At 48.9% G+C, this 25852-nt stretch overlaps 1 long non-coding RNA gene across 1 annotated transcript in view; it reads left to right on the top strand.

The window, feature by feature from the left end:
• The window catches only part of LOC146871299 (uncharacterized), a 47902-nt gene that overhangs the window by 13922 nt on the left and 8128 nt on the right, over positions 1–25852 (top strand). Inside the window, exon 2 of the long non-coding RNA XR_014980977.1 lies at positions 16076–16432. This is a non-coding gene — a long non-coding RNA (uncharacterized LOC146871299). The remainder of the gene's footprint in view (positions 1–16075; positions 16433–25852) is intronic.

Genomic DNA, 25852 nt, shown 5'->3' with positions numbered 1-25852 from the left:
ATCTTTAAATTTCCAACCGCGACATTGCCCATAGAAGATAACGGGAACCCGCGGTTGTGTTTACACACTGCATACAGTCCCCGTGGGTCCCTTGTGTCACTACCTTGGGTGGTTCCTTGGGGTCCCAGCGATTCTACAGGCTATAGGCCTAGTGTCTATTCCAGTCGTGGTTCTTATACCACTTTTTTGGTATATGGTTTTGTACGCCCCTAGGGCCCAAACGTGTATTTGTGCTATCACTGATGCTTGCTGACTTGTAAACGAAGTACTTCGAACTCCAGTCTCATAAAGAGACTAGAGGGGTGTGTTTTATCTTAAAAACATATATTTTGAATATATACCTGGTGTGGTTGTCCTTTCATTTGATCATTCAAGAGATTATAGACTGGTAAAACAAGCTGCTTTACATTCCTTCAAGACTTAGCCTGAAGGCTGCTCTCCATAGCTACCACTAGGATAGCTTTCAATAAAGGTTGTCTTTAACCTATCACCATAAGGGGTTGTTTGGACTGATACAAGGTGCCCACTAGAACTAGTGGACAGCATATATCAGGCCACCTTCTCACAGTCTACAATTACTAAAGCATATCTCAAATTTTCCTGCGAGCTATATATATGACAAACAAAATCCATCCCCAACTTTTCCCAAGGAAATCCACAGAGGACAAGGGTACATTCTATGTGCTAAAAGGTTTATCAGCACTTCACACACCTCGCAATGTAGGAATTAATCTCAATGTCTATCCGGCCCCAAATAGTAAGCCAGAAGTATTTTCTTGGTACCAGTCATCTCCACGTGCCCAAGATGTACAAATTTCACCAGACGTGACCTCAACTCCACAGGAGAAACCAAACAGTTCCCTGTCAAATTCAGATCACGTTCTATGTTTAACTCGTCTTTCACGTTTAACTCGTCTTTCACTTTAGAAAACACCTTCATCTAATTTTCCAAGTTGTTTTCTTTGGGCCACCCCTCAGAGATATATTCTTCAATGACACAAGGCAACAATCTTGTTTAGTGCACCATGCCCACTCTTGAGAAGATATCACACATTCCCAGACCATCACACCATCAATCAGACCTACAAACTCCACATCATGGTTATGAGAAACAGTACCCTAAAGGCATCTTGAGAGAAAATGTGCTCTAACATTCTTTCCTCTCAGAATGTTATGTTATTGGAATTTCTATAGCACACAAATACCCGGCAGTGACTAGGCACTTACAATTCCAGCAAGGATAAAATGAACAGAGATCCTGAAGATTACAAAGTCCTAAATAACCAGGTTTTCAGAACTTTCCTAAAAGCTAGTTGATTAGGCATCTCTTTGATGGAAAGAGGAAAAGCATTCTAAGCATTGGAGGCTCCCAGCACAAAGCTCTTACCGCCCCACATGGCTCCCTTGAACCTGGGGAATACTGAGAGTTTGGCATTAGCCGAGCGTATCAAAAACACAAAGGGGGAAGGGGTGTGGCCAAGCGGCGTATCGTGATGGCCGCTTAATCTGCGAGCTCCGTCCTACTTGCCTCCCCCGCGACTATCCGCCAAATCTATCCGGGACCCAAGCCCAATTCCATGAATCCATGAATCGGAAAGTGAACGGACTAAATTCCAGGCACTTCCATGTCAAACGGTGGTTGGGATCCGAAGTTACAACTCCCGACAAAGTGAGGCCTTCACTTCCATCGGAGCCGGGACCTGAAGAGCGGGACGAAGCCGAAATCGAGGTGGGGGGGGCGTTTTTCGGCACCAGTGAAGACTCCCGCAGCGCTAGCATCTCCCGGCGAATTCTTCTCGGCCACCCAAGGGCGCGTTGATCGCGGGGGGAGCCACCTACCGGGGCCGCGTTGTGCAGCGGACAGGACTCAAGGTGCCTAGGGACCAACGCTGCGGCTTTTAGACAATCTGCCATAACGACGAAGGGGCTACGATATTCCCTGGAGCCATCGTCAGTGACGGGGGGGTGGCGCTCTGATTCAGGACCTCGCCGGCCTTTCCCCTCCCACATACCAGAGTGAAGTGAATGAGCGACTGTGGCCCCTTTCCCCCTCCCCTCATCTCCTCGTGGTGGGGCAGCACAGATAGAACACGCACATATTTCAGGTCACAGACCTTGGGGAGGGCTGGACCTGTGCTGAGCCTGCAGAGTCTCTCGCATGTTACTGATCCCCCCCCCGGGACTCCGCAGCTCCGTACCATTGGAGCTCCGCAAGTTTGCGCACAAGAATATTTACTCTATAGTACTAACTGCCGCTCACTACCGAAACACAAATTAGACATCTTTAACCTCCTATTGGAAGATAAACCTAGCGCCCTCTTCCTGACAGAAACGTGGCTACATGAGAGTGCTGGCTCAGACGTTGCTACTGCCCTCCCCGCCAACTATGCAATCATCAGGATAGATAGAAATAAACAACTAGGTGGTGGAATTGCAATCATTTTCAACAGAGACATGAAATGTACGTTAGAACCAGTCGACATTCCTGACTGCGAAGCTGGCTTTTTAAAAATATCGTTGAACCCGAACTTTACGATGTCTGGCCTATTGATATACCGGCCCCCTGGCAATTCATCCCAATGGGCGTCAAATCTAGCCAATTATATTACTCCGTACTTTATAGCCTCCAAAAACTTTTCACTTATTGGTGACCTTAATTTACATCTTGACGACCCTTCTATCCCCTTTTGCTCAAATTTGTTAGATGATCTGACGGCCCTTAACCTGACCTTAGTCAATTTTGGATCTACCCATAAAGCGGGCCATTTACTCGACCCCATTATTTCTAATATCAACGAGCTAAAATGGAATGACACCATCCCCATTTGCTGGTCTGACCATCATCTAGTAAAATTTAGCATTAATCTCCCACCTACCACTAGTATACAATCTGTTTTTTCAGCTACATCCAGGAAAAACTGGAAATTACCCGACATGGCGAAACTTAACGCTGCACTCCATGAAAACCCTCCTACAAAAGGTTATAACATGGATAGCTTAGCAGCAGTTACTCAACAATGGCTTAGTGACGCCGCTGATCATTGCTTACCCACCCCTCATATCAAAGGAAACAGACACCGTCACCCTGCCCCATGGTTTAATGACCTTTTGAAGATTGAAAAATTGAAATGTAAGGCGCTTGAGCGTCAATGGCGTAAAGATTACGCCCCTGACGTAAAAAAGACCTACCATGAAGCCAGAAATTTATACCACACTGCTTGCGCGAAAGTGCGAGCTCTGTTTGTTTCAAACACCATCATGGAAGCTACCAATAAGCCGAAAATTCTGTTCAATAAGGTTAAAGAACTTGCAGGTGCACAAACCACAGCTACGGCTCCCCCTCTTAACACTCATCAGTGTCAAGATCTAGCCTGCTTTTTCACCGAAAAAATTGAGAAAATCATCAGGGACATTAAAACAAATAATAATGAACCATCCCCTTCTACTGACATGGAATATGCTCCCTCCTGTGAGAACACCCTGGAATCTTGGCCTCCCATCACGGTTAACGTATTGAAGACCATTTTTAAGACCATCAAATCCGGCTCCCCCAGGGACCCGATTCCTATCAAAGTAATTAAACAACTGGACGATCGCTCCCTGGAAATCATTGTGGATACACTCAATTCTTCGTTAGAACTTTCCACAGTTCCGGCCCTTTGGAAACACGCCATGATAACGCCATTGCTAAAGAAGCCCACAGCAAATCCGGAACTCCCGGCAAATTATAGACCTATATCTTTGCTCCCTGCCTTCTCCAAATGCTTGGAGAGACACGTCCACTCGGTCTTATCCACCTTTGCTGAAAATAATTCGCTCTTGCACCCTTCGCAATCGAGTTTTCGGGCTGGCTTCTCGACAGAAACCACCCTCCTAGGAGTTACTGAACACATCCGGAACCTCCTTGATAATGGTCAAACGGTCGCGCTCGTGCTGTTAGACCTGAGCGCGGCCTTTGACACCATATCCCACGAAACACTCATCAAGGCGTTATACAGAAACGGTGTCCATGGGAAAGCGCTCGAATGGATCCGGTCCTTCTTGGCTCAACGGACATTCCAAATTACATCCTCCTTGGCCTGCTCCGACAATTTTAAAGCCTCTCAGGGAGTGCCTCAGGGATCTATTTTGAGCCCCCTGTTTTTTAATCTGTACCTCAGACCCCTGGCCGACCTAGCGGAAGGATCTGGACTTACCCTCATGACCTACGCCGACGATTCCCAAATTATCTTCTCCCTATCTGAATCTTGTCCATCATCTCCGTCTCTCCTTAAATTAGGGCTTCAAAGCATCCTTAACTGGATGACAAGAAATCAATTAAAGCTTAACGGAGACAAAACAGAGATTCTTCTCTTAGGGAAACAACAAGATCTTTGGAATCCCTCTCACTGGCCCAGTCAGATGGGAACTTTTCCCACCCCAGTTACTCAAGTACGTAATTTGGGAGTCATCATGGATAGCTCCCTTTCCATGAATCAACAGGCCAGTAAAGTTGTCGGCCTATGCCTTACCATTATCAAATGGCTGAGGAAAATCCTTTGGATGCTGCCCTCCTCCACTCAAAAAACCGTGGTCAATGCCCTCATAACATCACGGCTTGACTACGGCAATAATCTGTACTTTGGTTCCAACAAAGAGGTAGTCAGTAGACTACAGCTTGTCCAAAATGCAGCTGTTCGATTACTGTGCAGAATCCTCAAAAACTCCGGAGTCTCGAGCTACCGCCGTGAACTCCACTGGCTCAGGGTAGAAAGTAGAATTCGTTTCAAAGCCCTGAACTACATGTTCAGAATTAAAGCTGGCATTGCACCCAATTACCTTCTAGCGTTGGCTCATCCCTACACTCCCAAGCGAAACCTTCGCTCGCAATCAGCTGCCAACTTCTGCGTTCCAAGATTCAAACTGGCAAGAATGGGAGGCAGATCTTTCGCCTACCTTGGACCATCCCTTTGGAACGCACTCCCTCCTTTCATTCGTAAGGAGGAAAATCATGCCAGGTTTAGAAGGCACGTTAAGACTTGGCTATTTGAACAATAACTTGAACAGCCAGTATTCCCCTGCCATCATTATGCTGTTTCTCGGTGCCGGGAAACCCTTTTTGGGTAGCTGTTGCGCCTTATAAATTTTAAAAATAAATAAATAAATAAATAGTATCTGGCACTGTGAGACCACGCCAACGCTCATATCTGGACCACCTGACAGGAGGATCCGAATCTGTTAGCATTCCATTTGGCTCACGACGCACTTCCAGGGGGGAGGGGCCAGGCTTATTGTGGCCCGTGGCTTACTACATAGCAACCTCAGAGAAGTCAAGGATGACCGGCCCCAAGGGCCACAAAACGGTCCAATCGAACAAACTTGACTGCTACACAGTCCCCAAAGACTCACCCTAGGACTCACACTCGAGAAACCGGACGATGGGTGACTCAGAAGGAGAGAGCCAGGAACTTACGCTCAAAGATGTCATGGAGGCTATCGCAGGAATCAGAACCTCCTTGGAACATAAAATGGACACCCTTTCAATTGAAGTAAATCTCATCCGGGCCGACCTTACTAAGGCCACTGAGAATATCAAACACGTTAAAATCACCACAACGAGCCTCGTGAACGACGTAACACATCTTCAAGGAAATGTACGTCACCTACAAGCGTTTCACAAATTCACAGAGCATTAGCTGGATGATTACGAAGGATGCCTCAGGAGGAACAACATACGCAATCTGGGAGTCCCTGAGAAAGCGGAGGGTCAGTCTCCGGACCTCTTCGTGGAAGTCCTCATTCTGAAACACCTGCAGCCAAAAGGACTCAGCAAATTCTTTGTTGTGGAAAGAGCACACAGGGTTCTCGGAGGGCAGCAGATACCAGGGGCCCTCCGCGCCCTATGCTCGCGAGGGTGTTAAACTTTAGAGACAGAGATGTAATCCTACAAAATGACAGAATGACCTCCCCCCTCTGTAATGAAAATGCCGATGCAACCTTTTTTCCGGACTGTACGCAGATGGTGCAAAGGCAGAGAAGATCATTCATAACGGTGAAGAAGTGACTCAGAGACCGAGGATTCAAATACGCAATGCTATTCCCTGCGAAATTGAGAGTGGAGGCAGGGGTATGGACTTGGTTCTTTGAACAGCCAGAGGCGGCCTCGGAGTGGCTTGATGGCCAGGTAGACCGCGATCCTGGGCAACACGACCGTGGAGACCACTCAGGAGTTCGGCAAGGAGACTGACATTGGCTTCGGAATCCGGCTGCCACACCTTCACTAGGACTGAGTCACTGTCGGTGTCGTGCACATCTGTGGGACTAGACGGATTTTTTCTGGATTTGGGGCCCTGTTCGGCTGAATGATCACCATACTAGTAGGCTGTGACTCACTTGGGTTCTATTTTTTAACAAACAACGACGTCTCAGCTGGAGGTCATTTAAAACATAACAAGTACATAGCCAGTGATGTAAATCACGTAGGGAAGGGGAAAAAGGAAGAAGGGAGACCACAAGGAAATGAGAAAAAACAGGGGTTTATATTGTAGGTAGTTATTACAGCACTACAGTACAATAAAGGTACAAATGACCAAAAACACTCAAGTGAGCACTGGGCGTGCTAGTGAAAGTGAACGGCGCAGTGACACAAGGGTGAAAGGCAGCGTGAATGGCGAAAAAGTAATAAATTAACAATGTGGTCAAAGAAATTATTTATATACAGTCTAGTCTTTTCAATGAACAAATTAAATTGACCACAGCAATGCCAACATTCTTTGCTGGGAGTGGTCGACGGCGTTTCAGCCTGATTGATTCCAGGCCTTCATCAGGACAATGGTCATAATTTAAAAGAGTGCTGGGTGTAGTCAGGGTACGTTCAAAAGAGTCCAATCAACATTGAAAACCGCGAGCACAGATCAGCGCGTTGTGTGTGTCCAAGGGAAAATTCCTGCAGTCAGAGATCACCATCAAATTTGGGCTGCATCCGGGAGCAATTGAAGGAGTCTGGGCGCCGGGTATGGGAATCAGATCTTGATAATTAACTAATGCAGATCGGTCCGTGGGTGACTGGATCGGTAGATAAGATTGAATCCGGGTACGACGAAGAGTCGGGTGAGTAAAGCGTCCGTGCCGTGTCACTTGGGTTCTATGTCACCGTACTTGGGAGGGGGAGGGCAATGGGGGAGGGTGTCGCACCCCAACTTCTTCTTCTTTTAGTTCAACAGTTGGGCGACAGGCGCTCTGCAAGTTAAAATGGGCAGTTCTGCATCCAAAGTGCAGGGAGGCAGGGTGGGGGGTAGTTGGGTTGGGGGGTCACATGAGGTTGTGAGTTACGGTTTGTTTAAGAATTGTTTTTTTTCATTGACAGAACAGGCTGGCTTGGTTGCAACAGATACAAAACTTTTTATAGGCTTTAATGTGTGCGCAGTGGGACAAAATTGCAAAGATATTAAGTTCGAATGTTAATGGGCTTGGGGACAAGATAAAGCGTAGTGTGGTACTCCAGCACATTAAACGACTTGCTCCAGATGTGGTAATGCTTCAAGAAACTCACTTGGCTGGGAACTCATGCGAAGCAATGCACAGGTACGGATACACCATGATAGCCCACGCTAGCTTCACCTCTAGTCCTTACGGAGTGGGAATAATGCTCAAGAAATCATTCCCTCTTATGGTAACTTCCACTTGGGTTGATGATCAGTGCTGGAACATTGGGATCACGGGTACCTGGGAGGGCTACTCCATCACATTCATGTTAATCTATGTTCTACCAGGCTTACAGGCCACTACTTTCAAAGACCTAAGCGCCATCTTACTGGCGATACCGATGGGTTGCTAGTGCTCGTGGGGGACTTCCACTCTGTAGTCTCTGGCACACTAGATCGCCACCCCCCTGTGTGCTAGTCTCTCCCGAATTGACTACATTATAGTCCCTGGACCGCAAATTGCCCATATACATGAAATAAGACACTTAGCTAGGGGAATCTCCGACCACTCCCCGCTTGGGGTACACTTAGTCCTTAGCCGCACACAAGCAGGGAGGATTGCCCCCATTAATCCATGTTATCTCCAAGACCCCAAAATTCGTAAAGACCTTATCAAATCCATAGACAACTTTTTCAGGGAGAATGAGAGAACGGTGGATTTGCCTCAAATGTTGTGGGAGGCCTTTAAGACAGTGACCCAGGGCCAAGCCCTATCCTTGATCTCGGGAGAGAAAAAAGATAAACGCAAAGACATTTTGCACGCTGAAGCGGAGATTTACCAACTAGAGCAAGACTTGGCAATAAACACCACACCCGAGGCGATCTACATACTTCGTCTTAAGCAAGATAGCTATAGGGCGCTATTGACTGAAAAGGCCAAAACCCTGGGGAGGGACAAGGTGGATAGAATCTATGACCTGGGCAACAAGGCAGGGAAGCTAATAGCGTGGCTTGACGAAAAAGAATGGGCTAACAGACTGGTCCCTGAGCTTCATGACGCCGAAATGTCCCATATCACGGACCCACAGGACATTGTTAACCAATTTGCTGACTACTTCCGCACCGTTTACACCTCCATAGCCCCATACAATGAAAACGAATCTACATCTCTCTCCCCACACTCTCGGCTGACGATCCGGAAAATCCTGTCATCCGCGGATTGCGGTGGTCCCCAGACTGGGAAGACCGTATCTTCCTCTATGCAGATGATATTCTGTTGTACCTGACCTCCCCTAAGAGATCTCTGATTGCAGTTCTTGACATCCTAGCAATTTTTGGCAGGTACTCTGGATTCAGCATAAACTGGCAAAAATCCCTTCTTTATGTCCTAAGGGGAGACCCGCCTCAAATACGGCGAGCGTGCCCACTACAAATTGCGGCAGAAGGTTTTAAATACCTGGGGATTTACATTTCCCTTGACCGTACGCTCCGCTATACCCGCAATCTCGTCCCTCCGTTACAGAGATTCAAATGAGACAGAATGAACTGGAAGACGCTCCCTCTCTCGCTGTTGGGCAAAGCAGCTCTTTTTAAAATGATGTCGCTACCCCAGTTTTTATACACATTGCAGAACTCCCTTGACCCTGTTCCTAACTCATATTTTTAAGAAATTGAGCGGCTACAGCGAGACCTCCTGTGGGACGGAAAACCTTGAATTGCACTACAAAAACTAACCCTCAACTGGTATGATGGTGGAATTAGCCTACCAGGCATTAAAATGTATTATTGGGCGACACACCTTGCGGCGGTCAACCATGGTATCTATGGCCGACCGGACTACCCCGGCTATAATATGGACAGATGGCTCCTCCCCGGGGGGAACTACAATCGAGTACTGTATTAAAAACCAGGTAGATGTCCCCATACGGGCCCTACTAAGCACTCAACTGACGTTTGGCACGCAACCAATAGATCGCTGGAGTGGAGGAAGAAACTTACTCTAGCAACTCCGTTGTGGGACTCCCAGATGCTGGGTGACCTTTGGAAATCGAAGGGATTTGACAGGTGGGACCTTATCGGGATTTCAAGGGTCCGAGACCTCTGGGTCAAGGGCGAGGTTAAGTCGTTTGCTGCATTTCAGCACCAATATGAACTGGCGGACTCAGAATGCTTTCACTATACACAGGTGCGGCACACACTGCGATTGCTCTTTCCAGTGGGATTCTGCCCTCCAGATGCATCCCCCCTAGATGACAGAATACTTGACGGCATCTACCGGAGAAAACCATATCCCTCATATATAAAAAACTGATAAATAACATGGAAAACCCCCTCCACGCACTGCGGGGAAAAATGGGTGAGTGACGGTATTGAAATGGACGATCAAGAGTGGCAGGAGGCGGTATCCTATCGGAGGTTAGTCGCTATCCCAGCGCGCCGCGTCTGATACAGCTAAAAGTCCTTCACAGAGTCTATGTGACGGGCCCCAGCTGCTACATATGGGAGTAACTGGAGGGGAGATTGCAGAAGGGGTTGCAACCAGCTAGGCACATTTATCTACACAATTTGGGACTGCAATCATATACAATCCTACTGGCAAAAAATACATGAGGTAATCAGCAAGGTTCTAGTAATTTCTCTCCGCCCGGAGGCACGCCGATGCCTCCTTAACTTCTGGGAGCCTACCGATTTAAATGGCCACCAAACTCAGTGGGCCACCCTGGTCTCACAATAGCCAAAAGGAACATAGCACAGCTCTGGGGGTCGCAAATGCACCAACAATTGCAGACTGGAAACAAGACCTCGATTGGTGCATGTTCAGAGAGAAGACAGTCTATATAGCCCGCGGCTGCCCCCGAAAATGGTCAAAAATTTGGAACCCTTGGAATGCTTATAGGGGGAATATCTGTAGCCTGCCCCGTGGAATTGACTGTGATGTTGCCTCTACCCCATGACTTCCATTGAAGAGTAATGTTATATTGATGATCACTGTTTGTTCTCTCTGTCAGCATACATGCCAAATCTTTCGTATTGTATGTAAATGTCAATGATTGTTAATAAAAAGATTTATTTTAAAAAAAAAACCACAAAGGGGAGAGTAGAGGTAGGAAGTCTGGGGGCCTGTCCTTCACAGTTCAATACAAATAATCAAAAGAGGTACCCTCTATAGGAGGAAGGAATAGAGATAGTATTGCCTTGCAGAGAAACAACTGAAAAGAAAATATTTTCTTTTTCATAAAACCATCACCCACCCGGGTTTCCCCTTGGTGGCATGTTTCATCATAGGGTCCATCCCTGCCCTCTACGGACAGGGGCGTGCTACAACCTACGAATACGCAGGAGCACTAACTTGTAAAAAATAGGGGTGTCCTTTACACCTAACCGCTTATGGTGAATCAGAAGGGAGTGGGTTTTTATGCAAAAGTAGGAAGTGAAGTTAAAAATACCAGTTTAGTGGGTCCAAAAACGACTTTATTTCTTACCCGAAAAAGGTACGCTAAAATCTGGAGACACGTGGAAAGACTCTAGGCATAATTACCTAATCTTTCCCTAACTGGTCAACTAGTTTCATGCCTATCCCCAAGGAATTTCATCAGGACCTAGAAAGGAGAAAATGATGTTCTCACTCTAAGCGGTCTATTAGGATGGCGGGCGGTGATACCACTGCTGTGCTGGCGGTGCGGAAAAATGCATTTTACCACCCGCGAGCAGCGGAACCCACGCCCGCCATATTAGTATGGCCAAACATAGCCCATTTCCCGTCACCCGCGGTGCGATGCGAACCACCATCAAAGGGCGCCCGCCACCGCGGAGGTGGGAGTCAATGGAGACTCACCGCCATGCGGAATGACGTCCGCCCCGCTCCACAAATTAGGATGCCCCAAACAACCAGTCGCACCGCAGCGGAGAAACCGCCCAACCAGAGACGGCGGAAGCTCGACAGCGGAGCGTGAAACCAGAGTCCCGGTCCACACCACCCGCTCCTGACCGCCATGGATCCAGCTCTACACTTTTTTCCGGTGCTGTACCTGCTACATCACCAGCAACTCATGGACCGCCGTGAACGCCGCCGCATGTACGCAATAACACAACCACAACACACAATGCATGGGCTGACACAAGGTCCAAATCCACATCAGACACCCTGATGGGGACAGGAACACATCCACAAGTGCACCCACACATGACCCACCTGCCACCAAGTCACCCCTCCGCATCCTGGACACTCATCTTCCGCGACTATGCAGCAATGTCCCGGCCACGTCACCACCACGATGAAGACAAGGGAATACATGCGCACAATGCAGAAAGCAGGGCCAGCGCCAGGCATGGGCAGGGCACAAAGAGCACAAGGCCACACCTCCACCCACCACACACTAGCACACCCCCTGAAGGCACATGCCATGTGCCCCTCCTGTGCACTAATTTCAACATGAATTCCAAAAAAGGGTGGGTGGGGGATGCACACCTACTCGTCATTAATATTCCAAAATCATCCATTTTTTTCTTTGAATGCGTGCAGTTTGGAATGGTGCCATGCCCAAACGGCACCAAGGTACATAACATATCAGATCTGGGGCGTAATATCGCCCCAACCAAATGCACAGCTGCAGGCGCCTTCTTCGCAATGTTTTTATTCCAATTTATTTCAATGTCTTCCTCGTAACCCCCATGCACAACAACAAGCCAGGCGAATCCACACCCTGCACCACACAACAAACAACCAGGGAGACAGCCACTGCAGGAGTGGCTGCAGAGGAACACACAGCACAGTAGCACAGGGCCAGGGAAACACATACACCACAACACCACCACACTCAGGGCAATAAAAATGAGTACAAGCACCAAATTAACACACACACATACAAGGAACAAACATCCTACTGGACACACAGCCTGCAAAGTCACACAGACATACCCCATACTGACACACAGTCACATAGACACACCACATGCCAACAGCAATGGAGCACAACAAATAGAAAAGCCAAAGTGGGGTGCACACAAATGGAAGGCCATGGAGACAAACAACAAGCATGTGTACATCACATCAATACAAGGAACATAGAACAACACCCTCAGACCATCAAAGCACACATGGCTGCTACAGTTAGTGAAGCCAAACCACAGACAGCTAAGTGCAACAACACAGGGAGATAGCAAGGCAAACCATGTATAGGCACAAGGATGAAAGGAAGGCCCTGAAGTCGAACTGCGAACAGCCACACATGTATACAACTACTTCACAGGAGTACACCAGCAGCACAACACACAGGGCCCATTGACACACTCCATGACTGCCAAACACCAGTAGGAATCTATACACATACCCCCCCTCACACCAGCACCACACAACACCAGTGTCAAACACACTGAAGGCTGGCAATACTTGCCAGTCAATACACAGACAAACACTCACACACCCTGGGGGTAGCCACAAACATCACACACACACACAGGGATGCCAGAATACATGTCTGCACAAAAACAACAGACAAACACATAACCCAACAGAAACACACACAGAACCACAACAAGAACATACATGCCCTGTGCAGCTAAACTGTGGAAAGACAATGGGAGCACAGACACAACAGGAGTGCACAACCTCATCACTCAGGAACAATGCACAGACAACATACGACAACACGGACAAGAAGTGCACCATCACAGAACAACACAGCCACATCAACCAACAGATGCACAGGCAAAGAAATCACATAGCACACACAGCAGGACATCAGGGGATGCACACCAGGCAATGACAAGGCAACATACACACACAGCACTGCATACACAACAAGCAGTGTGTGCACACCAAGCATACCAGCCACACACAGACATGAGTGACATAACATTAACCCACATAACACCAATCAGCACAGCACAAAGACCATGGACACCCAGGAAGTGAAGCAGTACCACAGCCAACACACATACATCCAACACAACACCAACAGATGCACAAGTCTGGGACAGAAAGGTGGAAACAACTTGACCAGAGGACTGGGCAGCACACACAGTTGAACTGCATATGAGCAACCATGACTGCCAAACAACACAGGAACATCACATATAACCCATTGGGGAAATTCCCTGAGTGACACATTGATCCTGGCCAAAGAACTGCACCACAAAGCACAGTGTCACAAATTAAGTGATGGGGAGGCACACACACATATAAAGCAAGGGGACAGCTGACATCAAAGTGAAGTGTACTGCATGTCAGTAGGGGACATGGCAGGAGTGTACCATACACAAATAGAGGTAGTGCAGACTCATGATGGGTAGGCATCTGAAGCACAGATAGGGGATGGTATGACAACACACACAACATGCCATACTGGAGGCAAAAAGGCACCATGTGACAGCAAAGCATGAGAAAACACAACCACATTGGCAGTGTGGAGCAGCAGGTCTGCACAGTCTCCACAAACAGTAACAAGACACATGGATGTTCAACAAAACACAACACTGACTTGCCAGTCACACACTCTGCATACTCACAAGTGACAAAAACAACAAGTAGGAGTCAGCCAGAACTGCATGCACACACCAACACACTGCACAGTGCACAACATACAACTCACACGTGCATACAACCACATCCACAGGGCTGAACAATCAAAACAACAGGCATACAACTCCTAGGTGACACATGTGTGTAGTTGACAATGCAGGGGCATGCACACATCAACACTCCCGACAAACTCACCCCCTTCACACTGCACACTTCCTGACCATCCAAGAGCACACATTGAAAGTAAGCCATGAGACTAGGATGACTGGCCATCACAAGATGACCACACACATACACCGCTGGGCACACATAAAGGAAGAATACACATACATGATGACCCTGGCCAGCCTACCTGCAATCCTGTGGATAGAATCCCACTCTGTGCCGGCAGTGCCCCCCAACCTGACATATGTACAATATAGCCAACATGAACAAATTAAGAAAATGACAACTGCTTTCCATTTAAAATTGACACCATTGCCCCCACAGGTATCTGGGTCAGGAAGAACTGAAGTCCTTGTCACCCATGCAAAAAATAGAGTAAGTGAGCCAAGACATTGGCTATGTTGAAGTGGCACACAGACAATGTGGCACAATAAACCATATACACACAGCAAAAGAACTTTTTTCAGTAGGGACACTGACAAAACAGACAACAGGAGCAACTGTCTTTATTCACATATTGCACAGATAGGCACCATGAGAAGAGAAGAGCAAGGCACAAAATGCAGAGTATGTCCATGAGAAGCTGCACAGACAAGGGCAAAACAGCAAGGCCAGTGGCCAGTCCAGGGTGCAGAGTATGTCCATGAGAAGCTGCACAGACAAGGGGCACACAGCAGTGAATGACAAGGCCAGTGGCCAGGGCAAAGTGCAGAGTATGTCCATGAGAAGCTGCACAGGCAAGGGCAAAACAGCAGTGAACAACAAGGCCAGTGGCCAGGGCAAAGTGCAGAGTATGTCCATGAGAAGCTGCACAGGCAAGGGCAAAACAGCAGTGAACAACAAGGCCAGTGGGCAGGGCAAAGTGCAGACTATGTCCATGAGAAGCTGCACAGGCAAGGGCAAAACAGCAAGGCCAGTGGCCAGTCCAGGGTGCAGAGTATGTCCATGAGAAGTTGCACAGGCAAGGGCAAAACAGCAAGGCCAGTGGCCAGTCCAGGGTGCAGAGTATGTCCATGAGAAGCTGCACAGGCAAGGACAAAACAGCAAGGCCAATGGCCGGTCCAGGGTGCAGAGTATGTTCATGAGAAGCTGCACAGGCAAGGGGCACACAGCAGTGAACAACAAGGCCAGTGGGCAGGGCAAAGTGCAGAGTATGTCCATGAGAAGCTGCACAGGCAAGGGCCAAACAGCAAGGGCGCTGGCCAGTCCAGGGTGAAGAGTATGTCCATGAGAAGCTGCACAGGGAATACTTGAACACAACAAAGAGCGACAAGGCCAGTGGCAAAAACGAAGTGCAGGGTATGTCTAGGAGAAGCTGCACAGGGAATACTTGAACACAGCAAAGAGCAACAAGGCCAGTGGCAAAAACGAAGTGCAGAGTATGTCCAGGAGAGGCTGCGCAGGGAATGTGTGCGACTGTACCTTACAATGGACAGCAACACAGTCAGGTGGTAACAATGTGCAGTACAGGCCCACCTGTGTGAGTGTGGAAGTTGGCAGAGATCACTGTTAGCATGAGCTGAAGCCATTTTGTTTGTGGCAGCCATTTTAGTTAACCATATGCTCGCCATGTGCTTCTTCCGTCTTCACTGTTGCCTGCCCTTGTACTTTGCCTGAGTCACCATCTATAGTTAGTTCCTGCAGCACTGAGCCCGAGCACTGCGCATGCTCAGAAATGCCTGTAGCTGCTAGAATGCACCTGTCCTAGTGTGTAACTGTCAGGCTGTTTCAACGGATGTCAGCAACTTCATTACCCCTCCCACTTTGTTGACTAAGTATTTTCTGTTAGTCCTTATATGTGAATAGCTATTCTTGTGTATACTTGTACCGCCTCCTTTTGAGCTCTCATGCTTACTCAGCTACAAAGTGGGTATAAAAGGCCCATGGTTTCTGTACTCCTTGTACTGCCTCATACATTGCCTGAGGGTTATGTAGAGATGCAGTGCCGCTCATGAGTGATGAATAAAATTCTCTTTTGATATTACAGCTTCCGTGCCAATCTGTATTTGTTGGTCCAAGGACTCGAGTACGCAGAAGGGCGAACCTCTGTACTGGTGTGCTTCCAGAGAGTCTTACCTCTCACAAATTGGCACCCGTCACGTGGGGCTCATCGGCGACTCGGATGCGTGAAGGAGTGGTCTCGACGGAGGTTTGGAATCTCGCTAAGGATGTACACTGCATGAGGAGACCCTTGTCTTAGCAGGCCGAAGTGCTTTTTCCGATTTTCCTGATTTGACCCTCCAGGTGGTGCCGGTCCACGACTGAGAGCCCTTTGGCGTTCGTCTTGCAGAGACCATTAGGTCGATTCAGAGCTTGGCAGTTGGAGGTTGGAGACTTTTGTTTGGTAAGGTCGTTTGATGCGACACTTCTTGATTTGTTTGGCCAAAAACTCTGGTTTTGTTTAGGTTAATATATGCACTGCAGTTTATATAGGCAGGTAATGGGGAGATTTTTCTCTAACTTGTGAATTCTTGAACGGTACTGTATTTGCGATAAGTACTATTTAGTTATAATATTATATTAATTATAATATTTGTGACATGCCTGTTACTAGCACGCTCGTAGGATGTGTTGCTTTTTTGGAGGTACTAAAATGGATTTAGAACAAAGTCAGCCGGCTCACCCTGAGGGGACACCAAATAGAGATATGTACATTAAAAATTGTATTTCTTCCATAATGTATAGTGCACTATGGAATAAATACACCAAAAAAGATCCTAATCTGCGATGGCCAATAGATGGGTCATTTGATCTTAGAAAGATTCAGTATATGGAACAATGTGTGTTTAAGCGCAAAAGTAGACAAGAATATCTATATGAAAGCGCAGGAACTGAAAAATAAAGAAATGAAGGAAATAAAGGAGAAAGGATAGGGAGAGTCGTCTACAGGTAAATGGCCAATATCCTGTCCGGCGCCCTCTTTATCCTCTACTTAATCAACCTCAGGATGATTCTATTTTATTAGATCGATCTCCGACTCCATATACTTTTCCCTCTGCCCCCGAAGATGATTCTGATGACGATAAATCTTCCAAAGATCAGAAAGGGACAGATTCATAGGGTCAGCGACAGACTCGCTCTTTTTTGTCCGCTGAGCGTGCAGCTGCTCTTAGATCTGCTGCTCGTAAAGCAGCTTGCGGTAACACCTCTGCTGCAGACATTATAGCGAGCATTCAACAGTGGCCGGATCAGAGCAATTATATTTTGTAGAATCGTTTACTGGAGAAGTAATAGAAAGTTTTAGGAAACATTCCAAAGAATTAGAGCCTGTTGATATAAAATCTGATCATAAACAATTAAGTGACGGTCTTTTTCTCCCTTCCCAGGTGGCCGATTTAATTAGATGCATGGTTAAGCTATGAATTGATGTGCTCCGTTTGCGAGAGGAGAAAAAGGCAGCTGCTACAGCTGAACAAGCAGTTCAGACCCTCGTGCCACAGGATGAAGATCCAGGGACATATAAGGATATTGTAGTTCATGGGAAACCAATGCGTGAAGCTGCGCTTTTATATGTTCCTCCTAGGGGTGCGGGAACAAGTGATAATAAAGATTCAACTGATGCGAAGGGATATTTTGTTTACAATTGAGTCTATAACCCTTGGAGTAGAGCAGATATCATAGCTCTTAAAGCTGCTTTGCCTGAATCGTGCAAAAATCCGACTGCTTTTTATGAAGAAGTTAAAGGAGCTTTTAGTTCTTGCACTATGACTTTGCCTGATATTGACATGTTTTTTGGACTTATTTTACCACCTGATATGTGGAGATCTATTTGTAAAGTAGATGATCATGCAGCTTTTGGAGATATTTGGAAGGAAAATGAGAGAAAAGATTCGGAAAGGGAACCCGCACAGAAACCGCAACAAGAGATTTTAGACCTCCCAAAGGCTATAATAACTAAGTTGAAAATACTTATACCTCCTAAAACGATAGATTGGACTATGCTAGCGTCTTTTAAGCAGAAACCACATGAGTCAGTTTCTGATTTCTTTACGCGTTTTGAGGAGACATTCCATGACTTTAGTGGGCAGTCATTGACAGATGACACGGGCAGGCATCTGTTCGTCGACAAATTTGTCGCAAACATGTTGCCAGGAATAGCTAGTCGCCTAAAGGCCAGCGAGAGTTCATGGACTACGTCTTCCCCAGTCTCTCTTTTGACTATGGCTCAGTATTATGAACATCAGAAACTGGGAGCTAAGGGCAACGAGGATAAAAAGGCTAAGGATTTAAAAACAAAGGTTATGTTAGCTCAGGTTTATGGTCCATCTTATAGAGGTAGTGGTAGAGGCGGACGTGCAATGTATCGCCCTAGTGCGCCCCCTTTTCCTCGAGCTACTTTGTCTTCTGATCAGTGTGCCTATTGCAAGGAGATTGGACATTGGCGTTTTGAGTGTCCACTTTTGCAAGGTCAGCAGTATCAGCGTGGTATGAGAAGCTGCCCAGGGAACTCAGGAAATAGGGGAGGTATGGATAATCGTACTAGGTTTGAGGCAGTAGAGCATACTCAAAATTCTTCTAATACTTTTGACAGGCGAAATCAATATCAAATGTCTGATTATTCGACTGATGATTTGAGGGATTCTAATTATGCATAGGAATGCCTAGGATGGGGTAAGGAACCAGTTGAAGTCCCAGTAGATCAGAAGGGTCCCAATGTAGATGCAAATGTCTTGGGTTCTACTGATCGGTTTCTGGTTGATACAGGAGCAACTCGTAGCGCCCTATCTAAACAATTGGTTCCTAGGTTTCCCCTGTCTGGCTTAACAATAACATCGATAGTATTCAATGGGACCCCTTCCCTTAGCCCACTGTCACAACCACTTGCATTTCATGTTGATAAATTTACTGCAGCATGTCCTTTTTTGCTTTCCCCTAACACACCGGACAATATTGTGGGTCTTGATATGCTCAAACATTTTCGTGCTACGATACGATGTTCCCCAGAAGGTGTGCGTGTTATTCTTAATGATAACTATCCCATAGGTGAGAGGTTTTGTCTTATTAAAGAAGATATTGCTTTGGCATCCCTACCTAGTACTCTGTGGGCTACGTCAGATACTGATGTGGGTCAAATGGTTATCCCACCAGTCTATATTCAGGTGAAGGAAGGTGCTTCATTGCCACAACTTCCTCAATATAAAATATCTCGAGAAGGTGAAGAGGCACTAATATGTATTGTTCAAGATCTGATTGGAGTAGGGGTTGTGGAAGAAGTCCCTTCCAATATTTGCAATAGCCCTATCCTTCCCATCTTGAAAAAAGGCACTGATACTTAAATATACAGCTTTATCATTGACTTACGAGAGGTTAATCAGATCGTAGTGCCCCAATACCCGGTAGTCTCTGACATCACAACACTCCTTACCATGGTTCTGACTGCTACTACATTTACTGTGATCGATTTGAAGAATGCTTTCTTCTCGATACCTATGCATCCTGATAGCCGTTATTTGTTCGGCTTCACTTTGAATAATTGATCATTCAGATTTTGTAGAGCTCCACCTGGGTATACTGAGAGTCCTAGCATTTATAGCCAGGCATTGATAACACAGCTTGATTCTTTCCCTGTGCCAAAAGGGGTAGCTCTCATACAATATGTGTTGGACTTGGCCCTTCTGGCAGGTTCACCCCTGAACTTTTTTTGCTTTTTACTGGTGACTTGGTGTGGTGATTTTTTGGTTTCTACGCACTTTCCCTGTGTCCCAGGGTAAAGTGCGTGCGCGCTCTGAGTGCATGTGGTGAGATAGGCCTGCCCTCCCATAGGAATGCATGGGGAATGTATGTGTCCCTAGTAGTTCCTGATGCGTGGGGTGTGCAGGCCCGAGTTTGGTATGTGCGGACTCGTGGGAGTGAATGCTGCGCGATGATGTGTGCGGCGTGCATGTACCTAGTGTGGAAGTGCCACTTCTAGAAGTGGGCACTTCTGTGTGCAGTGTGTCTGTCGCGTGATTGGCTGGTCATATCATGTGACGGGCTAGGGATTCCCCAGAGTCAGGATGAGTCACCCAGTGGTGAATGGGGAGATCAGCAGCTAGATGGGTGGGAGGAGTACACCTGGGTCCTGAATAGGACAGGGTTTTCCACACACAATGCTGGCCCCGCCCCCTGTGGTGCGACTGACGACCCTAGCCCTGCCAGTGAATAGAGTGGTTGGGGAGCACATCAAGGGTGCTCCCCAACCAGCTGCGACTGGTTTTCCCCCTCACCCTGAACCCAGAACAAAGGGTTTGACTGTATAAAAATGGGGCTGTGTCCCCACAGAAACTGTTCTCTTCCAGGATCCTATCTGAGGGGGGCTGCTGCTGCTGGAGGCCAGGAGGAACCGCCACTTAGGACTGCCTTCCTGCCTGGAGGGCCCAGTGAGCTGGCCCCTGGCCCAGCCTTGCCCCCTGCCTACCTCCCTGAACTTTGCTGGACTTGCCTTCTCCCCAAAGCGCCTGGAAGCGCTTTTATTTTACATATAGCACTAGGAGCGCTTTTATTTGGTGCCCCCGCGCTTCTAGAGCGCTCCTGTGTCGCCTCTGCAGCGGCGCCGAACTGTTCCTCCTAAAAGAGGGAATCCCTGGGGTAGGGATTCCCCCTCTGGTGGCCCGAGATTTGTGGCGGGTGCCCACCCCGCTTATAATGTGATTTCAGCGGGTGCCCACCCCGCTATATGTCTCAACGTAACGGGAGCCTACCCCGTATTGCAACCACCAAAGAAGGATCACCGCAGCGGCCCGGTCCGTCCCCGGAAGTCAGGCGACCTCCGTCGGGACGTGGGCGGGACTTCAAAGCAGGAAGCGACGGGAGCCTACCCCGCGCTCCTGCACTGGGCGGAAGACGGGAACCAGGAAGTCCGCGAGTAAGCGGGGCTCCCGTGTGCCAGGAGAGCCCCACAGCCACAGAGGAGGTGGGAGCGCTGCGTGTTCCCTTGCAGCTGTCCCCATCGCCTGACCGGAGCAGCCCGTCGGAGCAGCCCATCGAAGTCCTGGTGAGTGGGGGCTGAAGGGGGAGCCGGGTTAGCCTCCCCAAGCACTGTAAGAGCCTGCGAGGCTCACGAGTCCCCCGAGCGGGACTCCAACGTCGGGGGTGATCTCGGTTAGAAGGTCCCCAGAGAGGGGGCCCCCACCTACCTGTGCCAGCGCTGGGGGCATTTATTGGTCCTCCGTTAAGTGCCAGTGAAGGCACTGAGTGTATAGCTCTTGGGCGGCCCCGTCTGATAGCGGGCCGCCCCAGCCGGGGCATTTCTATTAAAGAGTCCTCCGATTGGGACTCCACTGAAGGGGGCAGTGCTCTCGAGCCCCGAGAGGCTCCAACTTGGAACATTGGTTAATCCAAGAGCGCGAGGTCGCTCCAACGGTTGGGGGCATAGTTTCGAAGAGCCTAGAGGGATCCAACCTACGCAGCCTTGTTTGTTTAGAGCCAGTTGAGGCCCCACCGAAGGGAGAATTATTGTTCAAGAGTCCAGAGGGACTCCAACATTGTGGGGTAGCCTGTCCCTTCGCTGAGTCCAGAGGGACTCCAACACTTGGGGGCATCCTTATTGATAGAGCCCAGGGAGGCTCCAAGGCATGCCAGATTTGTTTTAAAAGGCACAGGGGTGCCCCAGTATTTCTCCAGCTGCCCAGCACTTAGTGGGCCGCTGCAACGTTTAGGACACCCAGTGCTACGTTGCGCTTTGGCTTGCGCAGCTTGTCCTGACTTTGGGACAAAGGGCATCCTAGCCCCCTACCAGGCCAGTTGGCCTAGGGACTGCCACAGGTGGTGGCTTATGTGAGTTCTTGCGCAATTGTGTTTCCCTGCACCTCTGAATGTGTTGTTATGCGTCATGTGCCTTGTTTTACACCGCTGAATGTTTTTATGCATCATGTGTTTTCCTTCCCTACACCTCTGAATGTGTTGCGACGCATCATGTGTAATGTGCGTTTACCCCTACAGGTATTGTGATACTTTGGTGGTTGTTTGTTTACTCCTAGTACAGGTGGTGCTAGTGAGGTCCTAGTTCCCTGCGTGACATTTTCCTAAGGTGGTTAGGGTTGCGTAGGTGGTACTTACCTGATACCAGTAGTTACTGGTTGTGTGCTACATTTGCTATTTTTGTACTACAGTATTTTATATCCTATGTGTTAATTTCTACAAAGTGCTAATCCCTGACAGTGGTCCATGTGGCCCTGTCCCCTGTATATATAATCCCTTGTAAATTCTGCCCGTGCCTGTTGGCACATTGTAGAGTGTGTGTTTTTATCTAATGTGTTGTGTATAATACAAAGGCTATTTTTATAGAATACCTTGTGTGGAGTTTCCTTTGTGGTGGGCCTTGGGTGTTGTTGCTGGGTGCGCGCGCAAACGCTTTACACATCGCCTCAGGGATAAGCCTGACTGCTCGTGCCAAGCTACCAAGGGGGTGAGCAGGGGTTATCTTTGGCGTGTAACTCCCCAGCCCTGACTAGAGTGGTGGTTTCTGTCTGGCTTTGGCGCAAGCCCTAGCCAACCAGAAATCCCATTTCTAACATTGGTGATCAGCGGTGGGATTTGGACTTGCGTTTGCGCTGTACCGCAGCGGCAACTGGCCGCACTACAAAACTCTGCATTTAGATAAATCACATGGTATAGGGATTATTGTTCTAAGTTTGTTTTTAATTGTCATTTCTTTGGAAATGTGGGTTTGTGCACTGTGAGTTAGGTGTCCCTAGCTCGGGAGGGTAGATCATCCCCCTTAGTGCATTGTGTTTCTGGATTCACCAGAGGGTGGGATCCAGTGGTGGCAGCGTAATAGTGTCCTGTACATTTGTCCCCCGCCCTGCGCCCAGAGTTGGTACCTGTGTCACGTGGTGGTCAGGTTGAGGAATCAGGGGTGGTAGAAACTGCCTTACCAGTCCGAGGGGAGGGTTGTGTGTGTGGATGAATGGTGTGTGGCACTAGGCAAGTGAGTGTGAGTTCTCTGGGTTAGAGAGCTTGCTGAATCTTTTTGTGAATTGTGTGCTCCTGTTAGGCTCAGACCCCTAGGTTCCCTGTGTGATCTTTTCTCAAGAACGTCCGCCAAAATGGAGCCAGCCTTTGATTTCGGTGATCTGTTTGGGTACAGTATGTTGGAGTTGGTAAGGTTCTGTGAAGAGAGAGACATAGGGGTGGATGAGTCAGACTCTCAGTCCGAACTTAGAAGCAGCCTGATCCTATGGCAAAAGGGTCAATGGGGTCTTGAGCGCAGTAGGATAAGGGCCCGGGCCTCACACCAGGAGGGTGGTGGGTCTGTAGGGAGCCCTGAAGATTTAGAAGAGGAGGAAGAAAGTAGCCTGACAGGGACGCCAGTAGAGAGTGGAGACCCCATAGATAGGGAGTCCCTTGCTGGGTCCAGTGTCAGGAGCAGCACCCCATCCCTTTCCCTGTCCCCAGAGGAGTGGGTAGATAGGAGGGAAGAAAGGGAGCATCAGCTGGCCATGGAGAAGCTCAGGATAGAGCATGCCAAGCTGGAGACCGAGAGGGTCTTAGCTCAGAAACAGATGGCGGAGGCTGAGCGGGCCTTTGCCACAGAGAAATTAGCTCTGGAGGGTAAGTTGTCGCCTGAGCGCAGTTGTAGTTGTCTGGGCTCCCCAGGGAGGGTTGAGTCCAGTGGTGACAGCGAGATAAAGTCCAGTGCAGGAAGTCCCATTCCCAGTTTACCCAGTCTGGTACCTGTTTCCCAAGAAGAGGAGTATAGGTTGAAATTCAGGGGCAGTAGGAAGCTGTCTCACCAGTCTTGGGACACGTTTGTGGGTGAATGCGAGGATGCACTGGATGATTGGGTAAGAGTAAACACGAAACGGGATTTTGAAGGACTGTATGCTCTGGTTATCAAAGAGCAGCTACTCAGTAGTTTTTACCCCGGGTTGCGCCAACACCTGTTGGGATATTACGATTTGGATGCTTGGGACCTTGCAAAAAGAGCAGACCGATGGGAAGGGGTCCCAAGTTCTGATGAGGAATGGGAGAGTGATTCCAACAGTAGTGGTTCAGAGATCCTCCAGCCCAGCGTGGTGGAGGAGGCTCAGTGTAGCCCAGCTAGGTCCCCGGATAGCGAGGAGGGTGTAGGGGCTTACGGCCTGGCTCAGTGGAGCGGGAGTAAGTGGGTGACCGAGGGTCCCCAGACGCACGAAACCCTGCCTCATGACTTGGATGGTTTCATGAGGGAACACCAAGTCTGGGACCTAGGCTGTCCTGTTAGTCCATTTGAGGAGGATCACCTAGTGTATGGAGGACCTGGAGCGTCTGTAAATAAAGCTCCAGTGGTTCTGATGTCTGGCAGTACCGCTCCAGTAGGGAGGGTACAGAAGTCCAGTGAGAGGAGTGGCATGGGGCGGTGTTCCCCGGTGGAGGAGCCAGTGGGTCAGGGACCAGCCGGGAGGGCTGAGTCTCCTCGAGGTGACCATGGTGACCACACGTCTGTCCTGGGGGATCTTCGCGCACTGTCAGGTGGACAGGGGACGGGAGATCTGCGCCAGGCAGACTGTCATGCAACAAATGAGGCATATGTTCCTCTTGGGGGGATGGTGTGTAAGTCCCCCGAAGTCCTGGAGTGCCAGGCAAGTATTCCACCAAAGGTTCTAGACCCGAGGTTGGGAGGCCAGGTTCAGGATCAGCCTGACCTGAAGGGTAGGACGACTGTAACCAGTGTCCTGACCGGTTCTTCTTCCAGAGGTACCGCCCCAGTTGGTAGGGAGCAGGACTCTGGAAGGGGGTGCAGAGGGTGGGAGAGCCCACCTCTGACCCCAGTGCAACCTGAGGGGTTAAACCCTAGGTTGGGAGACCAGTTCTCAGGGAGGGGTCCTGAGCTGGTAGGTGAATTGCGTTACGGGGTCGCCTCTCAGAGGAAGAGAGGGCGGAACCCCAGAAGAAGAGGTAGGGGGAGGAGAGCCTCACCCGTGACTTTTGGTCAGCTTGAGGGTACAGACCCTAGGCTGGAGGATCAGTGGCAGTTTAGAACTGCCCTGATGAGGGGTAGAGTGGAGAATGGCCGCTATGTGCCAGGGGTTACTACCCCCCACTCTATGGTTAGGCAAAGACCGGTGGCACCTGGGTGGCCTAGGGCCTGGTCTTGGCCGCGGACAGCTTGGGAGTACCAGTGGGGTAGCCCAGTTGGTCCAGACAGTGGTGTTAGAAAGAATTCCATGGGTTCACCGTGGCGTAGAACCGGAGGGTGTCCCTGCAGTTGCGGGCCCGCGTCCGTATTCTATCGCCCCAAGCAGGGAAGTCCATCACGGTGGTGATTGGTCTGCCCTGCGTTTTGGCTGGAAGGGGGTTGTGTTGGACTTGGCCCTTCTGGCAGGTTCACCCCTGAACTTTTTTTGCTTTTTACTGGTGACTTGGTGTGGTGATTTTTTGGTTTCTACGCACTTTCCCTGTGTCCCAGGGTAAAGTGCGTGCGCGCTCTGAGTGCATGTGGTGAGATAGGCCTGCCCTCCCATAGGAATGCATGGGGAATGTATGTGTCCCTAGTAGTTCCTGATGCGTGGGGTGTGCAGGCCTGAGTTTGGTATGTGCGGACTCGTGGGAGTGAATGCTGCGCGATGATGTGTGCGGCGTGCATGTACCTAGTGTGGAAGTGCCACTTCTAGAAGTGGGCACTTCTGTGTGCAGTGTGTCTGTCGCGTGATTGGCTGGTCATATCATGTGACGGGCTAGGGATTCCCCAGAGTCAGGATGAGTCACCGAGTGGTGAATGGGGAGATCAGCAGCTAGATGGGTGGGAGGAGTACACCTGGGTCCTGAATAGGACAGGGTTTTCCACACACAATGCTGGCCCCGC

Source organism: Triturus cristatus, chromosome 1_1, assembly GCF_964204655.1.
Source record: "Triturus cristatus chromosome 1_1, aTriCri1.1, whole genome shotgun sequence".
In the NCBI taxonomy this organism is placed as follows: domain Eukaryota; kingdom Metazoa; phylum Chordata; class Amphibia; order Caudata; family Salamandridae; genus Triturus; species Triturus cristatus.
This window is presented reverse-complemented; position numbering and strand designations above follow the sequence as displayed.